At 38.4% G+C, this 20,924-nt stretch overlaps 1 protein-coding gene across 1 annotated transcript in view; it reads left to right on the top strand.

Annotated features, from left to right (window-relative positions):
* LOC139824402 (protein pangolin, isoforms A/H/I/S) overlaps nt 1-20,924 on the top strand; it is a 176,455-nt gene that overhangs the window by 1,354 nt on the left and 154,177 nt on the right. The window lies entirely within an intron of this gene.

Genomic DNA, 20,924 nt, shown 5'->3' with positions numbered 1-20,924 from the left:
TAATCGCGTCTGTGTGCGCGCGCTCTGTGTCGGCTAGGGAAAATATGTGACTCGGATTCCCGTTCCCGGCGTATGGCTGTCCACTAGCCACGCGGCCGCTCCTATTAATTTCCTCGCTATTACGCCGCATTACGTTGCACGTCGTCACCGTTCGAAAGGTTCTTCTCCGTCGTTGCCGTCGACGTTGGCGGCGGCGGCGACGGCGGCGACGGCGATGGCCTTATTGCCCACACTCTCCCGTTCGCAATAATCGCGAACGCCGGAGGCGTCGACAACGACACTTGGACAATTCTACGCGTGAGAGAAAGTGAGAGAGAGAGAAAGAAAGAGAGATATATGCCACGTTGCTCTTATTGGCACGACGTCAATAAAAGCTACTTTGTAAGCCGTCTCGAATCGCGTTCTCCTTCCTTCAGGTCGTCGCCAAAACGCGGCCGATTGTTGTGCGAGCAACGATTACAGTAGGTAACATATTGAACAAGTTTGGAAGCAATCCGACTCATGGAATGTTGCGTCCAATTTGTTGCAGCATGTACGACAAATGAGCCAAAAATTTCGAATCACCTCGATTTTATCTTGTTTTTTTTTATCGTTGGCGATTATTTTATTGTCTCGATATTGAATATTTGTATGCATCTTTGAATGCATATGTCAGCCTGAACATTCACGTTTTTTAGGCTATAACCGACTCAGAATTCTTTAGAAATGATATTTCGGGAGTTTATAAAAGTAATATTAATAGCTGGTCGCGGTGCAACCTTTATAAAGACGAATGGCCGTGAAACTGGCGCGTTAACACCGCTAAGCGCCTCGTACAAAAATTCAACTAATGTAAACAATGTAGTAAACTCGAACGCGCAACGTGTGTAGGCACTCCCGCGATATTCTCTTTCGAAAAAAGAAATATCAAGGTCAAGAACTGTCACGTTTCTCGCGAAGCTTTAAACCTCGCTTCTTGATAACATCTATAGATTTCTGGAATTAACCCAATCAAGAATACAACATGAGACTGCATTTATCAATTGTATTGAAATTATTTTACTGCAAATGATAAAAGTTAAGTGGCTAGAATTAGCGTTTCAAGCAAAAGATTTATGAGATTATGATTATCAATGGTCGTTTACAATATATAGAATTTTAAGTCAATTTTTCAAGAGACCTGGAACCGTTTTCTTAAATTGCTATTCTCTCGATTTATTGGGAGGAAACTTTTCAATTTTTTTTTATTTTTTTGTCCAAAAAACGTTGCCTAAATGTCTTCAATTGTCTTCCCATTCTGAAAAAGTTGAGAGATCGATTCTAATTTGTCAGTTGTAAAAAGGAAGTCGATTTTCTATTTTTTAGTTCTTATTTTATTTTAAAAAATTAAACCGTTTGAGATATTTCCAGTGTTGTATTAGAATATTTTGAGAATCGTATGCACACGGTTTTTCCAGCGGTATGTGAGTAAAATCATCTTACTCCTTTTTAAGTAACAAATTTCGATCTCCGCCCACGTCCATGAAATCATGATGGTTTTAGTAGAACAAACATATTTTCTGTTCGTGGTGCACGTATGTATCTCTTTCTGGGAAAGGCGTTTCGCAAGAGGAATTTGTTTAACCATTTATAAAGGAAGACGCAAGCACCACCGTGGGGTATAGTTGCCGAACCCATGGGGATAGGCACCATGGGCGGCGAATCGACGGAGCCTTGCCTTCCTTCTCTCTCTCCTCTCTCGGGCAACCTTTCTGAATGCAAGAAGTCCGGCAGGTAGGCTCGTTAGCGAACAGGTAGGTAGGTAAAGGCGAGTCAGGGTAGATGTATAATGCTGACTGTAGCCAGTGTGTATCTGTGCTTACATATCGGGTGTACTAACAATCCGCATCGCCTTATTCATTCAGATTTTACGGTGAATTACCGTATCGGGCAGAATTACCCCTGTCAATTGTTTACGAAAAAGATTATATAGTGCGTTACAGATTTTTCCGACTGCGTTGTTGACAAATGACGTGGTCGTAATATTTATGCACTGTAAAACATGCTGTCACAATGGCATTGTAATCTTTATCTCAAAAATGCGCATGACTTAAAAATATACAAAGAATTGCTACATTTCACATTTGTGTAACGAGAATAAAAGATGTTACAGGAACGACCAATTTAGCGTTAACGTTTATGTTTTTATTAGATATTTATATCTCGCGTAATTTTTTCTATTGATTATAATGTTAAAGAAATTATAAAAGCACAATTTACGATACATATCGAAATGTACAAGTGTAACTACTTTCTTCAATTCTTATTTAATTTTCTTTTTTTTAAACTTATTATCTTGTTATCGCGATCGTTGGAAATTCCAAGAGACTTGCGGATATTTCGGTATACCCGGTATATGCTGCAGAGCGTAAGAAATGGGTGGGTTAGCTCCGAGAAGAGACGAAGTAAGAGAAGAGAAAAGGAAGGATACACCAAAGGAACGAGAGCGAGAGAGCCGTGGCGAGATACCACGGAGAATGAGTGAGTGAGAGAGAGACAGAGAGAGAGAGAGAGAGAGAAATCGAACGAGCGATACAAGGAAGGCGTGAAGAAGAGAGTAAGAAAGAATGAGCGAGAAAGAGAGAGAGAAGAAAGAGAACTCGCTTGGGTGCCATGTGCATTGGTGAGCGGATACACATCGTACGGTTCGGAGGGAAGGTATTCGGGCAAGTTCAGGGTGATGCAGCAGCAGGGTCTCTCTTCTCTTCTCTTCGTTATGCTTCTCTCTCTCTCTGCCCCCCTATTCTCTCGCTCTCGCGTCATCTCGTTTCTTCGCCTCTTCTTTACGAAGAGAGGACGTCTCCTCTCCTCTCCTCACTCTCTCTCTTTCTTTCTCTCTTTTTCTCCTTCATGATTTCGCGCTCGCCCGTCGGGACTGTTTCGTTTCGTTTTTCGTCTCTGGGGATAAGCCTATAATGTGCTTGAGGCGATCTAGGCGCCCGACCGCCTACACGCGAACTCGTCAATTACTTCGCACAACGAGACACATCGTTTCTAACTCTTCCCTACTTCTCACTACTGTCTCACTTCTTTTTTTTTCTCTCTCGATCTTCGAAGCACGCCACGATGCATTGCGCGTCGTATATCCGCGGAGTCTGAGGTGCAATCCGGACGCGCGGAGGCGGTTTCCGAGCAGCGACAAAGTATATGTATCGAAAGGCGCGCTTTCGCGAGTGCCCACGTAAATACCACCGGAAGAAATCGCGTGCAAACGCGTAGGTATCATTATGCGTATGTCACACCGACAACGGGCGAACAGCGTCGAGTCCATTTCATATTTCAAGTTTTTACATAGAAAATAGCTGATTGCTCAAAAATTGCCAAAAGAGAAAAATAATAACTACCGTCAACACTTCGCAAATAGGTAAATTATATATTGAAATAATTTTTATAAAAATTTATGATTAGAATAAACTTCTGGTCTCACTAGAATTATGTACTTTCGCGATATCAGCGTGCTAACTTCACATAAACACGAAAAATAAAGACAGTTCGTACAGAACATTTCGCGATCGTCCGAACTCAAACTACCGCGTAAATCGCATCATACGTTGAAATTTATGTCGCAGCGTTTACGCTCGCTTGCGAAGTAAACTTGCAGCAAAAACTCTAGTGGCTAGTCGTTCGACCACTATCCTCGCCCGCGCATATATGAGATTTTGTTTGGTATATATTTTATACCATCGATTTTTATTCCAACCGGCACGTAAATCGTCGATATCTGTTCGACACTTCAGAGTTGGATAAAAACAATTTTGGTAATATTATTTCGCTCCAAATAATAAGGATTTGGGATAATTAGCCATATGTGTCGTGAAATAAATCGAGCGGTTTTAATCAAGTAGCACTTTAAGAAAATGTAACGAAAAAATTGGTAAAGTCATATTTTCGCTTTCTGTGGAGCTGGATAGATTCTTCTTTTTATTTCGTTACCTAATTAGCATAGGGCAGTCACATATAGAAACGCTAAACTGACCTGAATACTAACGAAATGCTCGACATTATGGAACATAAGAAGTGTAAGAAAAAGATAGCTTTGAAAAAGAATCGAGTATGGCGTTTTATGATATGTTAATGATACTAATTTATGGTAATAATAATAATAACATTAACTACATGTAAACACATTTTGCGTGTGTGTGTGTGTGCGCGCACTTATTACTGACATTTTTTTACGGTAACCGAAAGGTAAAGTTAGCAAGCAAGCAATATCAGATCGTCATAAAAATATATTACATCGCGCACAACAAAAATTCCAATATAAAAAATGCGAATTTTTTTATGTACAAATTCGTGTCTTTATTTTACATATTATTTTTAATTATAAGCATAGAAATTATACGCATGATAAAAAATAAGTTTTAATATGTGCATAACGTTTCGCCATTGATTCACGTATTGTATAATACGTCAATCCGAGGAATGAATCATATTTGGTTAAAAATGACGTCATCAGAATGTGAAGCGTTACACGCAATCTCGACTTTCTCGGCATATCTGAATAACTAGTTTTCATGCAGACAAGTGACAAAAAAAAAAGAACACGTGAAGCGGCTCTAGTGAAGTCGGCCGATGCCAAGATTAATTCCGCCTGAGCCTCGCGCGCGCGGCCTTCCTCGAAGAGCCATAATTAACCACTTAAGCGATTACAACGGATCCCGACGTAACGTTTTACACGTTTTCTGACGATGAGTGCAACGAATCCTTCCCTCTCTCTCTCTCTCTCTCTCTGCTTAGTATTGACACGTATTCTTGTACTACGCACATATAAAACGAAAGTGATCTATGGCGCGACGACAGAATCTGGTCAATGGAAACTATAAATCTCTATAAGACGATATGTATAATTAACAATCGCGAACTCTATTGATAGATATTATATTACGAAAAATATAATGACGATAGAAAATTAAAAATCAAACGAATTGACGATTATGAAAGATTATTTCGTATGGCTGTGTATTACTACATAAGCCGTAGAATGCAAGGTATCTTTAAGAGCCGAGACCTTGATATATTCGATAATCACGCTTTCCAGACAGTCGTACCGTAATCGTGCCTGCAACATCTCAAATACGGGACGCGTCAGGAGACGTACGGCCACGTTAACTCATTAAAATGTTTTGGCAACAGCATGACAGCGCGGTAGCGCGACATCGATTTGTCAGTGACAAAGTCTGGCAGGGAAGAGGAAGAACTGGCCAACGAGTACGGCAGGCACGCACTTCATTGTATACGTTACTGACACGTCGAGGCGATTTGTTCTGAATGAATCTGTCACTCGTAAACTCCGTTCGACTTCCTTTTTACAACTGACAAATTAGAATCGATCTCTCAACTTTTTCAGAATGGGAAGACAATTGAAGACATTTAGGCAACGTTTTTTGGACAAAAAAATAAAAAAAAATTGAAAAGTTTTCTCCCAATAAATCGAGAGAATAGCAATTTAAGAAAACGGTTCCAGGTCTCTTGAAAAATTGACTTAAAATTCTATATATTGTAAACGACCATTGATAATCATAATCTCATAAATCTTTTGCTTGAAACGCTAATTCTAGCCACTTAACTTTTATCATTTGCAGTAAAATAATTTCAATACAATTGATAAATGCAGTCTCATGTTGTATTCTTGATTGGGTTAATTCCAGAAATCTATAGATGTTATCAAGAAGCGAGGTTTAAAGCTTCGCGAGAAACGTGACAGTTCTTGACCTTGATATTTCTTTTTTCGAAAGAGAATATCGCGGGAGTGCCTACACACGTTGCGCGTTCGAGTTTACTACATTGTATAATGTATCGTATCTTATCGCTTGGCAAATCGTCGATTTCTGTTTCCGATTTGTTTATAAAATCGATAGACATGACACCAAGCACCGATTAATGACGTGAATTTTAATAGACGGTTGTACAGTGACGATACCAGTTCCTGACCTGCGACATGTGGATTACCCTGTGAGTGTAAAGGTAGTTTAATTCACATCGTCACGCAATGTTACGCCAAGTTTTTATCGAACTTGCGAAAACGAGATTCTCCTCGCGCATTGTATTTGGTGGACATTAATAAGCGGTTGTTCCGCGGGTAAAAGTGGGTGAAAGAGGCTGTCAAATATTGACGTTCAAAGATACAACGTATTTAACATCTCTAAAATTGATATGCACTGGGCAGATAGTCGGATAGATAGATTTGCAAAAAATCGAATAGAAACTTGATCATTATTCATTTAATAACGTTCTTTTCTTTCAAGTCGGATGCGATAGGGTAAACATTTTAACGAGATATACATATATGAGTGACTAAATGTAAGCTTTTATAAAGACCAAATGCGCATTAAAATAATCGCAGTTTAATCAACATAGTAACAGGATAAGCTATCTCGCATACTCGGATGAACTATCGAGCAGCACTTATATTGTTTTAGTCACTCTTTTGATCAAGATTCACATAAACATTTATATAAAAATGTAATTCTCTTAGTAGGAATCTATCGATCTCAAATACGAGACATCGATCCATTTGAAAGAATTCTGCTTTGCAACATTTCTTTTTTTTTAATCTATTACTCATGTCAGTTTTTGTTGAATAAATAAAAGCTGATATATATTTGTTTATATATATATATATATATAAAAGTATAACGAACAGTAACGAACAGTGAATGCGCCGACGAGAGTGTTACTTTCAATACCCATTTAAAGCGTGATGTTTGCATTGCGTGAACACAAACACGCAAATACCTTGTTCGCGCGCGCGAGAGGAGTAAACCGCCGTTTAATAAAATAGCGTGATCCTGGTGACGCATGCTATCGTATATAAACGCGCTGAAATGTTCGCCTACAGAGTACTTTGACGAGATTAATGCAGGTAAATGCAAACGACTCATTTATCGCGCTTCGCTCCGGGCGAGATTAATAATCTTGCGGATTCAGTTAACACACTACAAAGTTTGATCTAGCAAATATAATTAACGTCTGCAGAATTAGATATGCATTTTTATTAACTTTTATTTATTTAAGAATGCTATAAACTTATAAATATATATTATAATATGTAATTTTTGATATTTTGTGTGTAGAAATATATACAAGCAGTTCTTTCCGATAATATTCCATTCTCGAGACAGAAATTCTTGTTAAAATGTAAAAGTCCAAGCACGAAGTTTTCTTTTTGTGCTAATGATGATTAACATAAGCTTACATATTCTCGCTTCTGAGTTTTGCGCTTCCGCCCCTTAAAATGCATTTTTGACGCGACGCTCTAACGAAGATCGCGCGGATCCCGAAAAACCCGGCTGGCAAAAGAATGAAAAAGCGGACGCATGTTAATAAGCTGTGCTCGCCCAAAATACCGGTTTTCCTTTCGAGACTCGCATGGTTACGATTCAGGTTTGTCCGCCCAATTCCGAGCTCAGTCGAACCGATTTTCGTCAAACAAAGTCATTGGACCGTACAATTCTCGAGTCAATTAACGCCAAGAGATAGTCGTCGTCGTCGTCGTCGTCGTCGTCGTCGTCGTCGTCGTCGTCGTCGTTGTCGTCGTTGTCTTTGTCGTTGTCACTGTTGTTATTGGTGTCGTCGTCATTATCGTTATTGTCGAACCTTGAGTTTCTCGTGTCTCACTTGATAAAAAGAAGAAGGTTAAACGAAAATTGAAAAGAGAGAAACGGAGAAATACGCGTATTTGATCAATCTATGGCCACTAATTATGTTATTTCTACGAATGGAGTGAAAGTCACGAGCAGTTATGATTAAAATGATGTTTGCAAACTTTGTTCTTTAAGAAATAATCAGAAATTAGTCTTAAGTGGCATTTTTATATAAAAATGAAGAACAACAGGGAGGGGGGCAAATCGTTAATTAGATGGAGAACCGAGAGAGACTGAGATTAGGTAAAAAGGAGAAAGAACGAAGAAAGTCGACGTAATAGAAGAAAAGAGATACATAGAGAAAAAATGAGACTTGATAAAATTTGAAGAAACCAGAGAAAATATTAGAAAATGAAAAGAAAGAAAGTACCTTAGATTGTTAATTGTGGCTGTGTGAGAACAATATGAGTAAAAACAAAAAAACAAAAGACAAGCGAGAAAGGAATTGAGGTGGAAAGAAAGTGGCGAAGAAAACAGATTGAAAAGCGAGAGAAAGAGAAAAGGGAAGATGGTAAACGAGGAGGTGCAGGCTGTCTGTGTGAAGCGAAGGTTAGCAATCTACGTAGTGTTTTACGACAACTATAAATATGGTCGTAAAGCTCTTTGTTTAGAGCAGCTAGTCCGGCTTTTGAAATTGTGCCCTTACTCGCCACTGCCGCCACTCGCGGAGACTATTTAGGCTCTAGAGAGTAAACGACTTACATATTGCTTCGTTTTGCACTCCGTTGCTGATTTGGTTTTCGGGCCCTCGATACACAAATAGGATAGCCGATAAAAAATTTATAACTCGGCGTGGTTGTTCGTGATTTTAAAGGAAACCAGAACCACTTGATCACACGTCAATTCACAGCATCCGAAAGATCGACTTTAATAGTAGGATATTTGCACGTGAAAATTTCTGCCGAAGCATTTAATTAAAAAAGAAGGCTTATATAGCAGCGATGGCATCTGCTAACCATATGCTAAGGCGACCGGGACCGGGATAGCAGGCTGTCACGCTAATATCAGGTTAAGCGGTGAGAATGATTTACAAGCGGCGAGTTCGAAAAGATGCATGCACAGTATATTGAGATAGAAAGAAAAAATAGAAGAGAGTATTCCTTACTGTTTAGGATTCTCTTCTCTATGCACGCTTTGGCCTTGCTCATTTAATTATAATTACCTTCGGTTGACCGACGCATTGACCGCATAGTAAATATTGCACGAGCCGAAGCACACCGCTTGAACGATCGGTTTCCATTTGGAAGACTTCCACTATTACGTAATTAACGTCTATTAACGTCTCGCGTGGCCGCGCAATCGTCATGCTAAAAAGAAAATATGTATAATAGATTCGAAAGCGTCAAGTTTTTCAGAAAACCTATCGTATACGTCGAATCAGATGCTGCATAAGTAGATTATAAGGATGATATAATATTATATAGTATTCATTCTTTAAAACCTTAACAGTATTTTTAATACAGTGCTTTTAATACTATTGAAGAGATATCAAAGATTTATTTATATTAGAATTTTTATTCAAATACAAATTCGCTTTTATTATTATTTATATTATTACCAATTAAAAATGATAATAGACAATCTTTGGTTGGCTGCAGTCGGGAGTAAAAACATATTTTTAATATCGACTGTTTGTTGATTCTGTAATAGAACATTAGAACGATTCTACGTGAGGATACATATTTATTACGATTACCATTAATTTATCTGTGAAAAGAATTTCACTAATCTTGTTCCAGCCAGTCGATAGAACTGTACGTATGTAGAATGATAGGCATAGAGGAAGAGAGAAGTCGAGGATAACAAGAAGGGCCAATTAATCGGCCTCGTGATATTCACCGGTGAGCTAACTAAGACTAAATAAGGTAGCCAGTCGGTCTTCGTAAATAATTGTATCTCGTAAAGCGACTAGGTAACTAAGGATTTATATGGGCGTAGCCGACGGGGCTGACACTTGCTACTTGGGTACACGACGGCGCATAACAGCCTCCACTCCCTCTCCATCCTTCTTTGTCTTCTTTTCTTACTACGCGTCTTCTCTTCTTGTTTCCCTAACGTCCTTCTTCTGGCTCTGCCCCGTTCCTTTCTTCGGACGGACGTAACCTGCAAGTACCATAGTGGCGCACACGTGGCAAGAGAGGCAGTCACCGAGGGGACCGTGCCTCTCCTCTTCCTCCTCTCTGGTGGTCAATGTTGTATCGGACGCGGACCTTTCAAAGGCTTAACTTTAGTCATGCAAATTAACCGTCGAGAGACCTCGAAGGTAGCCCATTACGCTCGCGACAATTCGCTCTTTTTTAATTGCCTCGTCCCTGTCGTACGGCTACGACCGTGAAAAATTGTAATGTGTGTCAACGACGAACGAGCTCCTCTCGTTTAACTCTTCAAAGGGGAAGAACATAAAATGCATTGAAATTGATATAATTGAAAGAATTTTTAGAGTCGATTACTATTTTTAATTTCCATATAGTTATATATTTTTATGCATTAGGTACTTGGTTCATTCTTTTATACCTTGGCGATTACATTTTGCCACGATTTTCGTCTTAGTGTGACGGGAAAAGCTTTTATACACTTGTCAAAGAAAGTTCCGAGAGATATTCGAGTGTGGACACGGTCCCCAATGCTTTCCGACGCTTTTAGTCCTTTCAATCTCTTGAGCGCAGGATGCGTATGCGAATTACTTTCGATAATCTCACACGTAAGGATACCTCGTACAACTTTTCTTCTATCATCGTCGTCGTCGTCGTCGTCACTATCGTGCTTTTTTTCCCTTATCTTTTCTTCTTTCGTTGCTCATCTCGTCGCATCACGCGCGAGGGGAACGGGATTCCGAGAAATTTTTTTCTTCCACCCGAGATTCCTCGACGGCGATTTAATGGAATTAAAAAGTTTCCGCGATGCACATCGCTGCGCCCTTTACTCCCACGCGGCGCGGGGGACTCGGCGTAAAAATAGCTTACGCGCGAAAAAGAAAAGCCCCGATCGCCGATCAACGATCTGGGAAATTAATTATCGTGCACGAAGAAACCTCGCGGAGATTATTAGTCACGGCTCAGCCATAGTTATCGCCGTCGTAGCTCTAAAGAGCCTTTTGCGTGCACTCGCCGCGCGTCGAGTCTCCGCTTATAGATACGCTAATCTTATCTCTCACCAAGATAGTGCGCGCACCATGCCTACGATATAATTACCGATTGATGCTGCTTTTTCTACATAGTTTTCTCTTTTTACAATAAAAAAAGGCGTAAGTTGCTTTCGACAGTTATTGTTTCCTGAATTAATGGGATCAAACGATCACATATTAATACATCATATTATTGACATAAGCTTTAATTGGAATCTTTTATTTGCAAATTAACATATACGCGTAATATTACATAATTGTGTTAACTTCTTGCCTTTTTCTGTATTTCGGGGGAGGGTGGGAGAATCACACATACGATACGCGCACGCGTAACTGTTTATTTCGTATTTTCAATATTTCTGACTTTGCTCTCTACTATCAAACATCTGCGTAATAGACAACAATCGGTCCACTCTCCAACCACGATACTTCTCGATACAGGAATATGAATATCCTTAAAGTTATATTTCTAACCGTAACACGAATTTGATTTGTTAACATGCTTTTTCCTGAATACGTTTCTCGGCTTTTTCCGCAACATCCTCGCGAGACTGCGGCGCCCATCTCTGGTTCCCGGACACTCGGACGAACGGGCGCCTAATTTGAGACTTTATCGTCTTGTTATACTTGCACTGCGATATTAAGCTCTTTCTCGCACATTCGGATGTCGCTATATTTGTCTCGCATTTTCACTGATCGTCAGATTCGCACTCCATCACAGATTGCACCGTGTTTCGCGTATACCATAGAGAAAAACAAGAATAAAGAATAACGATAACGCTGACATAAAAGTAAAAGAAAAGAAAGAGATAGGTACAAAGGAGAATACGCTCAGAATATTTCTTAAATGTAGATGAGATGCCTAAGCGTGAAAAGATCATAATTATGACATTAGATATTTATAATTTTTTTTCGAATTGAAAGTAACGATAATCATCGTTTATTATTTCTAAGCATTTCTTTTTTCAACTACTTGAGCACTAGAGAAATTGCATCGTTAGAGTAGGTGCAGTTGATCAGAGACGCCCTATATGTCGGTATACGAGTGGGTGCGCGCGTGTCTCCTTGTCCCCTCCATTGCAGGCGATCTCTGGACCCGGTGGGGCACCTTCTTTCCATCCCGCGGCCCTCAACGGGCAGAGCCCGAGGCCAAGAACGCAGGGCCGTAGGCCCCTGGCTTCGGTAAACCGCCAGGGCTACGAATAGCCGTGTGCGACGTTGCCGTATCCTCGTTGTAGCCCCGTTTGAACTACAGAATACCCGGTTTTATTTAAATTATCGATCCTGAGCCAATGGGCCATGTGACATACCTAGAAGAAAAAAACAGATGTGTCGAAAAATTGCGTAATGTGCAGATGCCGAGAAATTAAAAAAATTTCAAACAATTTATTCATCGACTGTCATGACGCAGAAATAATTGTCTTTTGCTTAAACCATATTCATAGATATTCATTGTTTGATCTTATACTCAAGATCGTCTCAAGTATGATCTCAAGACGCTGGCTGTATTTGACGATTATTGCATTACACATTGGTTGGATAGAATCTTAGGACTGTCCATGAGCAGACTTGAATTAAAACGACTTGAATATAAGGATTAGAAACACCTTAGCATCAACATTTGCAACTTGTTAAAATTATATTGTTTTTGATTTCGGATTTAAACTTTATAAAGAATATCGGAGTAATCTTTAGTTTTCCACAAAACTCTCCCGTTACGCTACAAATTAATTATTTTGGCAAAATCTCGCCGATCGACATAATGGATAAGTATCGCGAAATTTATAATCGACGAGCACGTCGCGATATTCTAGTATGGATATTCGCGCTTATATTAACTCGTAATGAAAATCGCTGCCTTAGATTCTCAGCCAACCTTGACCAATCGATTACCACGTGTGCTCGTCAAGATGCATCGTTTCCCATTACAAATGGAACCTAGCGCACTCGGTCTCGTTTCAAAGAATAGGAAGCATCAATGAGCCGTCAAAAATTCGGACGGATAGTCGAGACTAATCGGATTAGGCCACTTGATCTACCGCGGTCGTTACTGCTCGAATGTACTTTTTCAGATTCAAATGTTTCTCGTAAACATTTATTACAAAAGACGTAGTTATGTAGAAATTAATGACAGAAGTTAATAACTTTATTTAATAATAAATCTGTCGAATGTCTTTAATATTTGTTTAGTCTTGCAATTTATCTTTGACAAGTTGTGGATTAATCTCGTATTAATCGCAGATTGCGTAAGCTATTGAAAGTCACGCGTCAAGTTTACGCCACAGGCGCGAAGAGAAGTTTCGGGATATCGCTTTCCCGGAAGGAGGAGCAGGTCGTTGGACTGAAATATCACGCGCGCGTCCCAGGAATTCCAGCGAGGAATTCGTTTATTTCTTTCTGTAAATTATCGCCGGGCTCGTTCTAGCGCTGACGCTCGGTTAAACGAGAACCGTCTTCCCTCATCTCGTCCACGTGTTTTGCGTCGTACAAAAATGTTTAGCAACTTGCGTCAATGTACCATTCACTGTCAATTTTACGATAAGTAGACTAACTAAATTTTTATATTGCCTATGCTAATATAAAATACAGGTACAAAATATTTTAGTCAACATTTATTCACATTTACTTTAAACTGTTTATTTGTTTGAAAGAAAATATCTGGTAGAGTGAGTAATAAATGTTTTCTCATTCCCCATGTGGGCGCGCTTTTTCTCGGAAACGAACATAATGGCCCGTAGAAATCGGTCCTTGTCAGCGACCTCCATCACTTCCGAAACCTGTCAAAACTGCATCGCTCGCTACCTGCGTGAGCGCGGGTATCTCGAAGAATGCGCTTACATTTAAGAGACGTATTGTTGAAGGGAAGCGATCGACAAGGCGTCGAAGCGCGTCGGGTCTGGCCGCGCCAGTGCTGCAGTGGTACGCTGCTTAATATACGATACAAGGATTCCAGGCAGTATTTCTCTATACTTGATCCTGAATAGCCTATAGATTGCGTACAGGTACAGGTAGAGAGATCTTTGTTGGTGTAATTATTGTCAATGTACGTAGTATTCGGTTATAGAATTTTTCCGATTTAAAATAGACCAGGAACAATCTTTTTAACTCTCATGTTGACGGAAAAGGATGACATTTAAATGAGAACAATTCTTAAAATGAAAAAATTACACGTTAGTCAATAACGTGATATAAATATATCACTTTTGTAGGGGAGAGGGAGTGACTGGGAGAATTAGATAAAAAAAGATACAGGTTTATAGACTTTTATTACCATTAGAGCTTAATAATTCTTAAAAAAAAAGAGAGAGAAACATAATATGATGGAATATATCATTCGAGAGAGTTTAATTTAATGTTTTTCGAACGGCAAGTCTCACAGTTATTTCTCAAACGTTACTTATTAAAAAATTACGGGGCGATTAAACTAGTCACTCAAACGGGACTCTCGACGTTCCTTGGAGAACGTAGTTCGCGGCGGATCCGCGAACGTTGGGGGAAAATCTTGGCCTCAACATGCCTCTCCGTAATTCTTTGATCGGTCGAGTGTCCAAAGAGATCTCGGCCGATTAAAAACTCATCGCTAGGCAATAACGGCTACTCTCGCTCTCCCGGCGTATGGTTATCGCAAACTCTCGCTTTCTTCTCAAGGCATGCCCGGTTTTATCTCGGCTTTATCTCGCCCCATTACCGACGTAAGAACCTCGGCTGCGGACGGAATGACTCGTTTTCTCGTGTCTCTGTCCGTGACAAGTATGCTCTAAGTCCTTGCAATGATCGAGCTACTTATTATCAAGATAAGAATTCATTTTAAAATATCAAAGGTACTCTTTATTAATTTTGTTGGCCCCGTTAGACAAATGACAATAAGAATAATAAATATATATTCGATATAACATTAAACAAAGTTTTGTCAATATATTCAAAGACTATCCCTCTTGATTATGGATCGGCTTTATCAAGATTATTATGGCTATCAAGTCACGCGTTAATGTGAATGATCATGTAGCGACTATTAGGTTACTCTATAGGCATGAGCCTGTAGAAGGAAAATCACATGCGTGCATTTGTGTCGTAAAATATCAATTTTATAATTCAAGAAATAAGAACAACAGTGAGCACACATAGCAAGCGCAACATGGCACTATTCGACAATTTCGGTGAAGAGCATAGTGTTTCCAGGCTACGCCAAGCGGAGCCGTGTGGCAGCCTTGGCCGAAGGCGCGCTGGTACCAGCACCCATTGTCCGCGCCGTCTCTTGTTACGAGACGAGACGAGCTGGCGAAGGAGCAAGAGAAAAAGTTAGAGAGAGAGAGAGAGAGTGTGTGTGTGTGTGTGTGTTGTGTGTGTGCGTGCGAGAGACAGAGAGAGAAAAAAGTTAGGGAGAACAGAGGAAAGAACGAGACGAAGAGCAGCGGTTGAGCAGCCAGCCAAGCGGCGGTCAAACAGGCAGACTCGATCTTCTCTTTCCTTCTCTCACGCCTTCTCTCCTTCCTCTTCTTTTCGTCTTTACCTCTCCTCTTGTTGCTTTCCTTCGCGCACGGGCCCTGCCGTGCCAGAGCCGCACCGCGTCGAGTCAAAACTACCTACGTGTGCCTGACCGAAGCCCCCGGCAGTAGGTCTCGCCTCGGGGCCTCTTTTCTTCTCCTCACTGAGATCTTGCTCCCTCTTATCCCCTCTTCCTTTATATCTCGGCGTGAGCGAGGACCCGTCTCCCTTGCCGGGGCCCGACTTGTGACCTTTGGTCAACTCGTTGAATGTTTCGTGTACACTGCGCACCATGCACAATGACAAAATTTTGTATTTGAGGAGTTTAATTTGTTTTATTTTGAATGCTCATTACAATACTGTTTTAACAATAATGCACAGTTAAAGATGCGCATGTATAAGTATAATGATAGTATAGATTTTTAAATAAATCTTAGATAAATTTAAAGTTTGTTTTTTTTTATGAAATATAAAAATAACTAAAAATTATTATAATCATGTATGTACGTTTCCATACTGAAGAATTATATAAATTCCGTAATAATTTAAAAACTCTATTGTTTAATTGTGTATGGTCGCTCGTATAATCGATCTTTGAAGTCATCTTCATAAACTCGTTCGCCAAGAGATCTCATCGACTTTGGAATCCAGACTGCACATTGATTTCCACGAGCTTTTGATTGCTTTGATTCTTGCACGTGGTCTTTCTGAGCACGCCTGAGTTCTAACCAACAACCACGTCTTCGATCTCGACTACGTGACAGTGGGTCTGGCCTCGAGGCCCGTCAAGAATCTCTGGGGCCCATTACGAGGGTGCGTCTACTTGGTGACCTTTACGCGGCAAAATACGTTTCAATTCTTTCTCTCTTTCTTTTTCTTTAATTCACTATGCGTACTTATATTTTCGAGTATATGATCGAGAATATTATAAGAGATAAAGATAATTTATGGAAAAATCGAATATTAGATTCATATATTTCATCAGTCACATAGTTCGAATAACTTAAATTATACATCACAAACATTTAAATGTTATAATAGAATATGTATTGTGATAAAAACAAAGTAAAATTGAAATTTTTGTAAAATTAAATTACATTTCGTATATATTTTCTATTTTTGTCAAAGAATAATTTCTATTATTTCTACGTCATGTCTTCTGGTTGTATAGTTCTTTGTTAATGTCGAAAATACGAAATATAGTAGATTTTTCTAAGAAGTTAACGATCTTAAGAAACGTGCTATAACTATACATACGATACTTGGTGCACAAAACGTGCTAGGATTCTAAATTTTTCAATACATTTACTGGTCCCTAATTTCTGAACCCCCGCGTCGAAGGTCAAATACATGCCAATGCATATGTTTTGGTACTTAATGGAAAAATTCTTTGTACGCTAGAAATTCTAAATAACCGAATTTTTTGAAAAGCCATAAATTCTTAATTTTACAGTTTGCTATTTATCATTAGTCTCTAACATATCATGAATTTTCTCGAAAAAACTATCTCAATATACAATACAAATGTAAATTTGTTAATAAAATTTATGAAATTTATATTAAATTTGTTCCTAATAAGATGTCTTACATATCTGAAAGAATGTGCTTTTAAAAATACACGAATGGAAGGATATACATTTAGATTAAATATGTGTCTGCAAGATATAAAATTTACGTTTTAGGATTTAAATGGCTCATTAAGAAGTTGAATTTTCAATATGCCTATTATTATATATGGACAACACAAGAAGTATTCGTTGAAAATACGCATACTCGTGACTGACAATGAGACATGGATTCTTATTACACAAAACTTTCACAAAAATATCCAAATTGCTTGCTGTCCTTCTTTAATTTCTTTTTATCTAACGGGAGAAAGAAAGAGAAAAAGAAGAAAAAAGATAAGGCCCCCCGCAGATCAAAAGCCACAAGATACATTCGAAAGACATGAGCAAGAATTTATACTGACACAGGTCAACGGGGAGCTTCGTTTTTAAGAATCTCTAGGAATATACTAACATATGAAAACGTTCTTTTCGCTCCTGTAAAATTGGACCTCTGTCTCACTCCGGGCAGAAGATAAGTGAATAAGATACTCAAGGAAACAAGAGGCAAATTGGAGAGAGACCAAGTGAAAGCCGTTGATTTGAACATTGACCTAGGTCTAGTGTACATATGTGTATATATGGGGGTTAAAAATTATAGTAATTTTTAATTTCTTCCTCTTCTTTTTTCCTTTTATAATCAATTTTTTTTTATTTTTTTGAAGAACAAAATAGCTTAAATCCGTGCACGCGCATGTGTGTGTAAATTAAAAAAATTATATTCTCAATATACACGTGGAATTAATTTGTAGTAATCGCTCGTGCAGTTTTGCCTTCGAATTCGAGGGCGACTGAAAATAATTGTACGGTTTCTTGCCGAGCGCGATGCTATTACATGATGACGGTCGCGCATTATTGGCGCCATTAATTTGGGTTAATTGCCAGGTTGAACGGTGTGTTTTTAATTCGGCTTAATCAGCTATATTAATTAATCGAGAGAGACTCGTTTGCGCGACGCGTCATATAACAAGACCTTCGCGCGATTTTAATCGAAGATCCGTGTTTCCTTTCGAGGATGTCTTTTATCATATTCTTTTTTTTTTTTATGTCGCTGAAGCTAGCAGCGGGAGCTAGCAGCGGAACGTCTCGCGGCCAGGGCCGAATATCATGTGGTTCCTCAGGGGGTCCGAACGTATCGTAGGTTAATTATTATCGGCCGCTGGGCTTTTCTTAGATATTATTAATTAATGAAGATTAAATACATCTATATATAAATATTTTTGACAATATTCAAACTGTTTTTTCATCGGTTTGATATAAAAACATGTTTTAATTGTTATAGATTATTCGATAAATAATTGTAGAACATAGCAAAGAACGATTCTCTCCAAATTTTTAGAGGATCACGTCCTTGTGATAACAAAACATTCAGCAAGAATTTGCGACAATCCGCGGTTTCCCTTAATTGTTATTAATTTTTTATTAATAATTTATTCAGCGGCGACCGATCGCAAAGAACGATTCTCTCCAAATTTTTTAGGGGATCACGTTCTTGTGACAACAAAATGATTCAGCAAGTAATTGGGACAATCCGCGGTTTTATATTAATTGTTATTAATTTTTATTAATAATTTATTCAGCGGCGACCGATCGCAAAGAACGATTCTCTCCAAATTTTGAGAGGATCACGTTCTTGTGGCAACAAAACGATTCAACAAGTATTTGGAACAATCCGCGGTTTTATATAATTGTTATTAATTTTTTATTGATAATTTATTGTCTGGCGGTCGATAGCAAAGAACGATTCTCTCCAAAATTTTAGGGAATCACGTTTTTGTGACAACAAAACGATTCAGCAAGTATTTGCGACAATCCGCGGTTTCCCTTATTGTTATTAATTTTTTATTAATAATTTATTCAGCAGCGACCGATCGCAAAGAACGATTCTCTCCAAATTTTGAGGGGATCACGTTCTTGTGACAAAAGAACGATTCAGCAAGTATTTGGGACAATCCGCGGTTTCTCTTAATTGTTATTAATTTTTATTATTAATAATTTATTCAGCAGCGACCGATCGCAAAGAACGATTCTCTTCAAATTTTTAGAGGATCACGTTCTTGTGACAACAAAACGATTCAGCAAGTATTTGGAACAATCCGCGGTTTTATATTAATTGTTATTAATTTTTTATTGATAATTTATTTTCTGGCGGTCGATAGCAAAAAAACGATTCTCTCCAAATTTTAGGGGATCACGTCTTTGTGACAACAAAACGATTCAGCAATTATTTGCGACAATCCGCGGTTTCCTTTAATTGTTATTAATTTTTTATTGATAATTTATTCTCTGACGGTCGATAGCAAAAAAACGATTCTCTCCAAAATTTTAGGGGATCACGTTTATGTGACAACAAAACGATTCAGCAAGTATTTGCGACAATCCGCGGTTTCCCTTAATTGTTATTAATTTTTTATTAATAATTTATTCAGCAGCGACCGATCGCAAAGAACGATTCTCTCCAAATTTTAGGGGATCACGTTCTTGTGACAACAAAACGATTCAGCAAATATTTGGAACAATCCGCGGTTTCATATTAATTGTTATTAACTTTTTATTGATAATTTATTCTATGGCGGTCGATAGCAAAGAACGATTCTCTCCAAATTTTAGGGGATCACGTTTTCGTGACAACAAAACGATTCAGCAAGTATTTAAGACAATCCGCGGTTTCCTTTAATTGTTATTAATTTTTTATTGATAATTTATTCTCTGGCGGTTGATAGCAAAGAACGATTCTCTCCAAATTTTAGGGGATCACGTCTTTGTGACAACAAAACGATTCAGCAAGTATTTGCGACAATCCGCGGTTTCCTTTAATTGTTATTAATTTTTTATTGATAATTTATTCAGCGGCAACCGGTCGCAAAGAACGATTCTCTCCAAATTTTTAGGGGATCACGTTCTTGTGACAACAAAACGATTCAGCAAATATTTGGAACAATCCGCGGTTTCATATTAATTGTTATTAACTTTTTATTGATAATTTATTCTCTGGCGGTCGATAGCAAAAAAAAACGATTCTCTCCAAAATTTTAGGGGATCACGTTTTCGTGACAACAAAACGATTCAGCAAGTATTTAAGACAATCCGCGGTTTCCTTTAATTGTTATTAATTTTTTATTGATATTTATTCTCTGGCGGTTGATAGCAAAGAACGATTCTCTCCAAAATTTTAGGGGATCACGTCTTTGTGACAACAAAACGATTCAGCAAGTATTTGCGACAATCCGCGGTTTCCTTTAATTGTTATTAATTTTTTATTGATAATTTATTCAGCGGCACCCGGTCGCAAAGAACGATTCTCTCCAAATTTTTAGGGGATCACGTTCTTGTGACAACAAAACGATTCAGCAAATATTTGGAACAATCCGCGGTTTCCCTTAATTGTTATTAATTTTTTATTAATAATTTATTCAGCAGCGACCGATCGCAAAAACGAATCTCTTCAAATTTTGAGGGGATTACGTTCTTGTGACAACAAAACGATTCAGCAAGTATTTGGAACAATCCGCGGTTTTATATTAATTGTTATTAATTTTTTATTGATAATTTATTTTCTGGCGGTCGATAGCAAAGAACGATTCTCTCCAAAATTTTAGAGGATTACGTCTTTGTGACAACAAAACGATTCAGCACTATTTGCGACAATCCGCGGTTTTTCCTTTAATTGTTATTAATTTTTTATTGATAATTTATTCTCTGACGGTCGATAGCAAAGAACGATTCTCTCCAAAATTTTAGGGGATCACGTATTTGTGACAACAAACCGATTCAGCACGTCTTTGCGACAATCCGCAGTTTCCCTTAATTTTATTAATTTTTTATAACAATTTATTACTTAGCGGTCGACAGCAAAAAAGCAATTCTTTCCAATTTTTAGGGAATTACGTTCTTGTAATAACAAAGATCGAAAACGACCACTAGAGAATAAATTGTTAATAAAAAAATTAATTACAATTAAGGAAAACGGCGGATTGTCTTAATACTTGCTGAATCGTTTTGTTGTCCAAAACGTGATCCCCTAAAAATTTGGAGAGAATCGTTCTTTGT

This window comes from Temnothorax longispinosus, chromosome 1 (assembly GCF_030848805.1).
Source record: "Temnothorax longispinosus isolate EJ_2023e chromosome 1, Tlon_JGU_v1, whole genome shotgun sequence".
In the NCBI taxonomy this organism is placed as follows: Eukaryota; Metazoa; Arthropoda; class Insecta; order Hymenoptera; family Formicidae; genus Temnothorax; species Temnothorax longispinosus.
The sequence above is the reverse complement of the archived record's forward strand: the minus strand, read 5'-3'. Positions and strand labels throughout refer to the sequence as shown.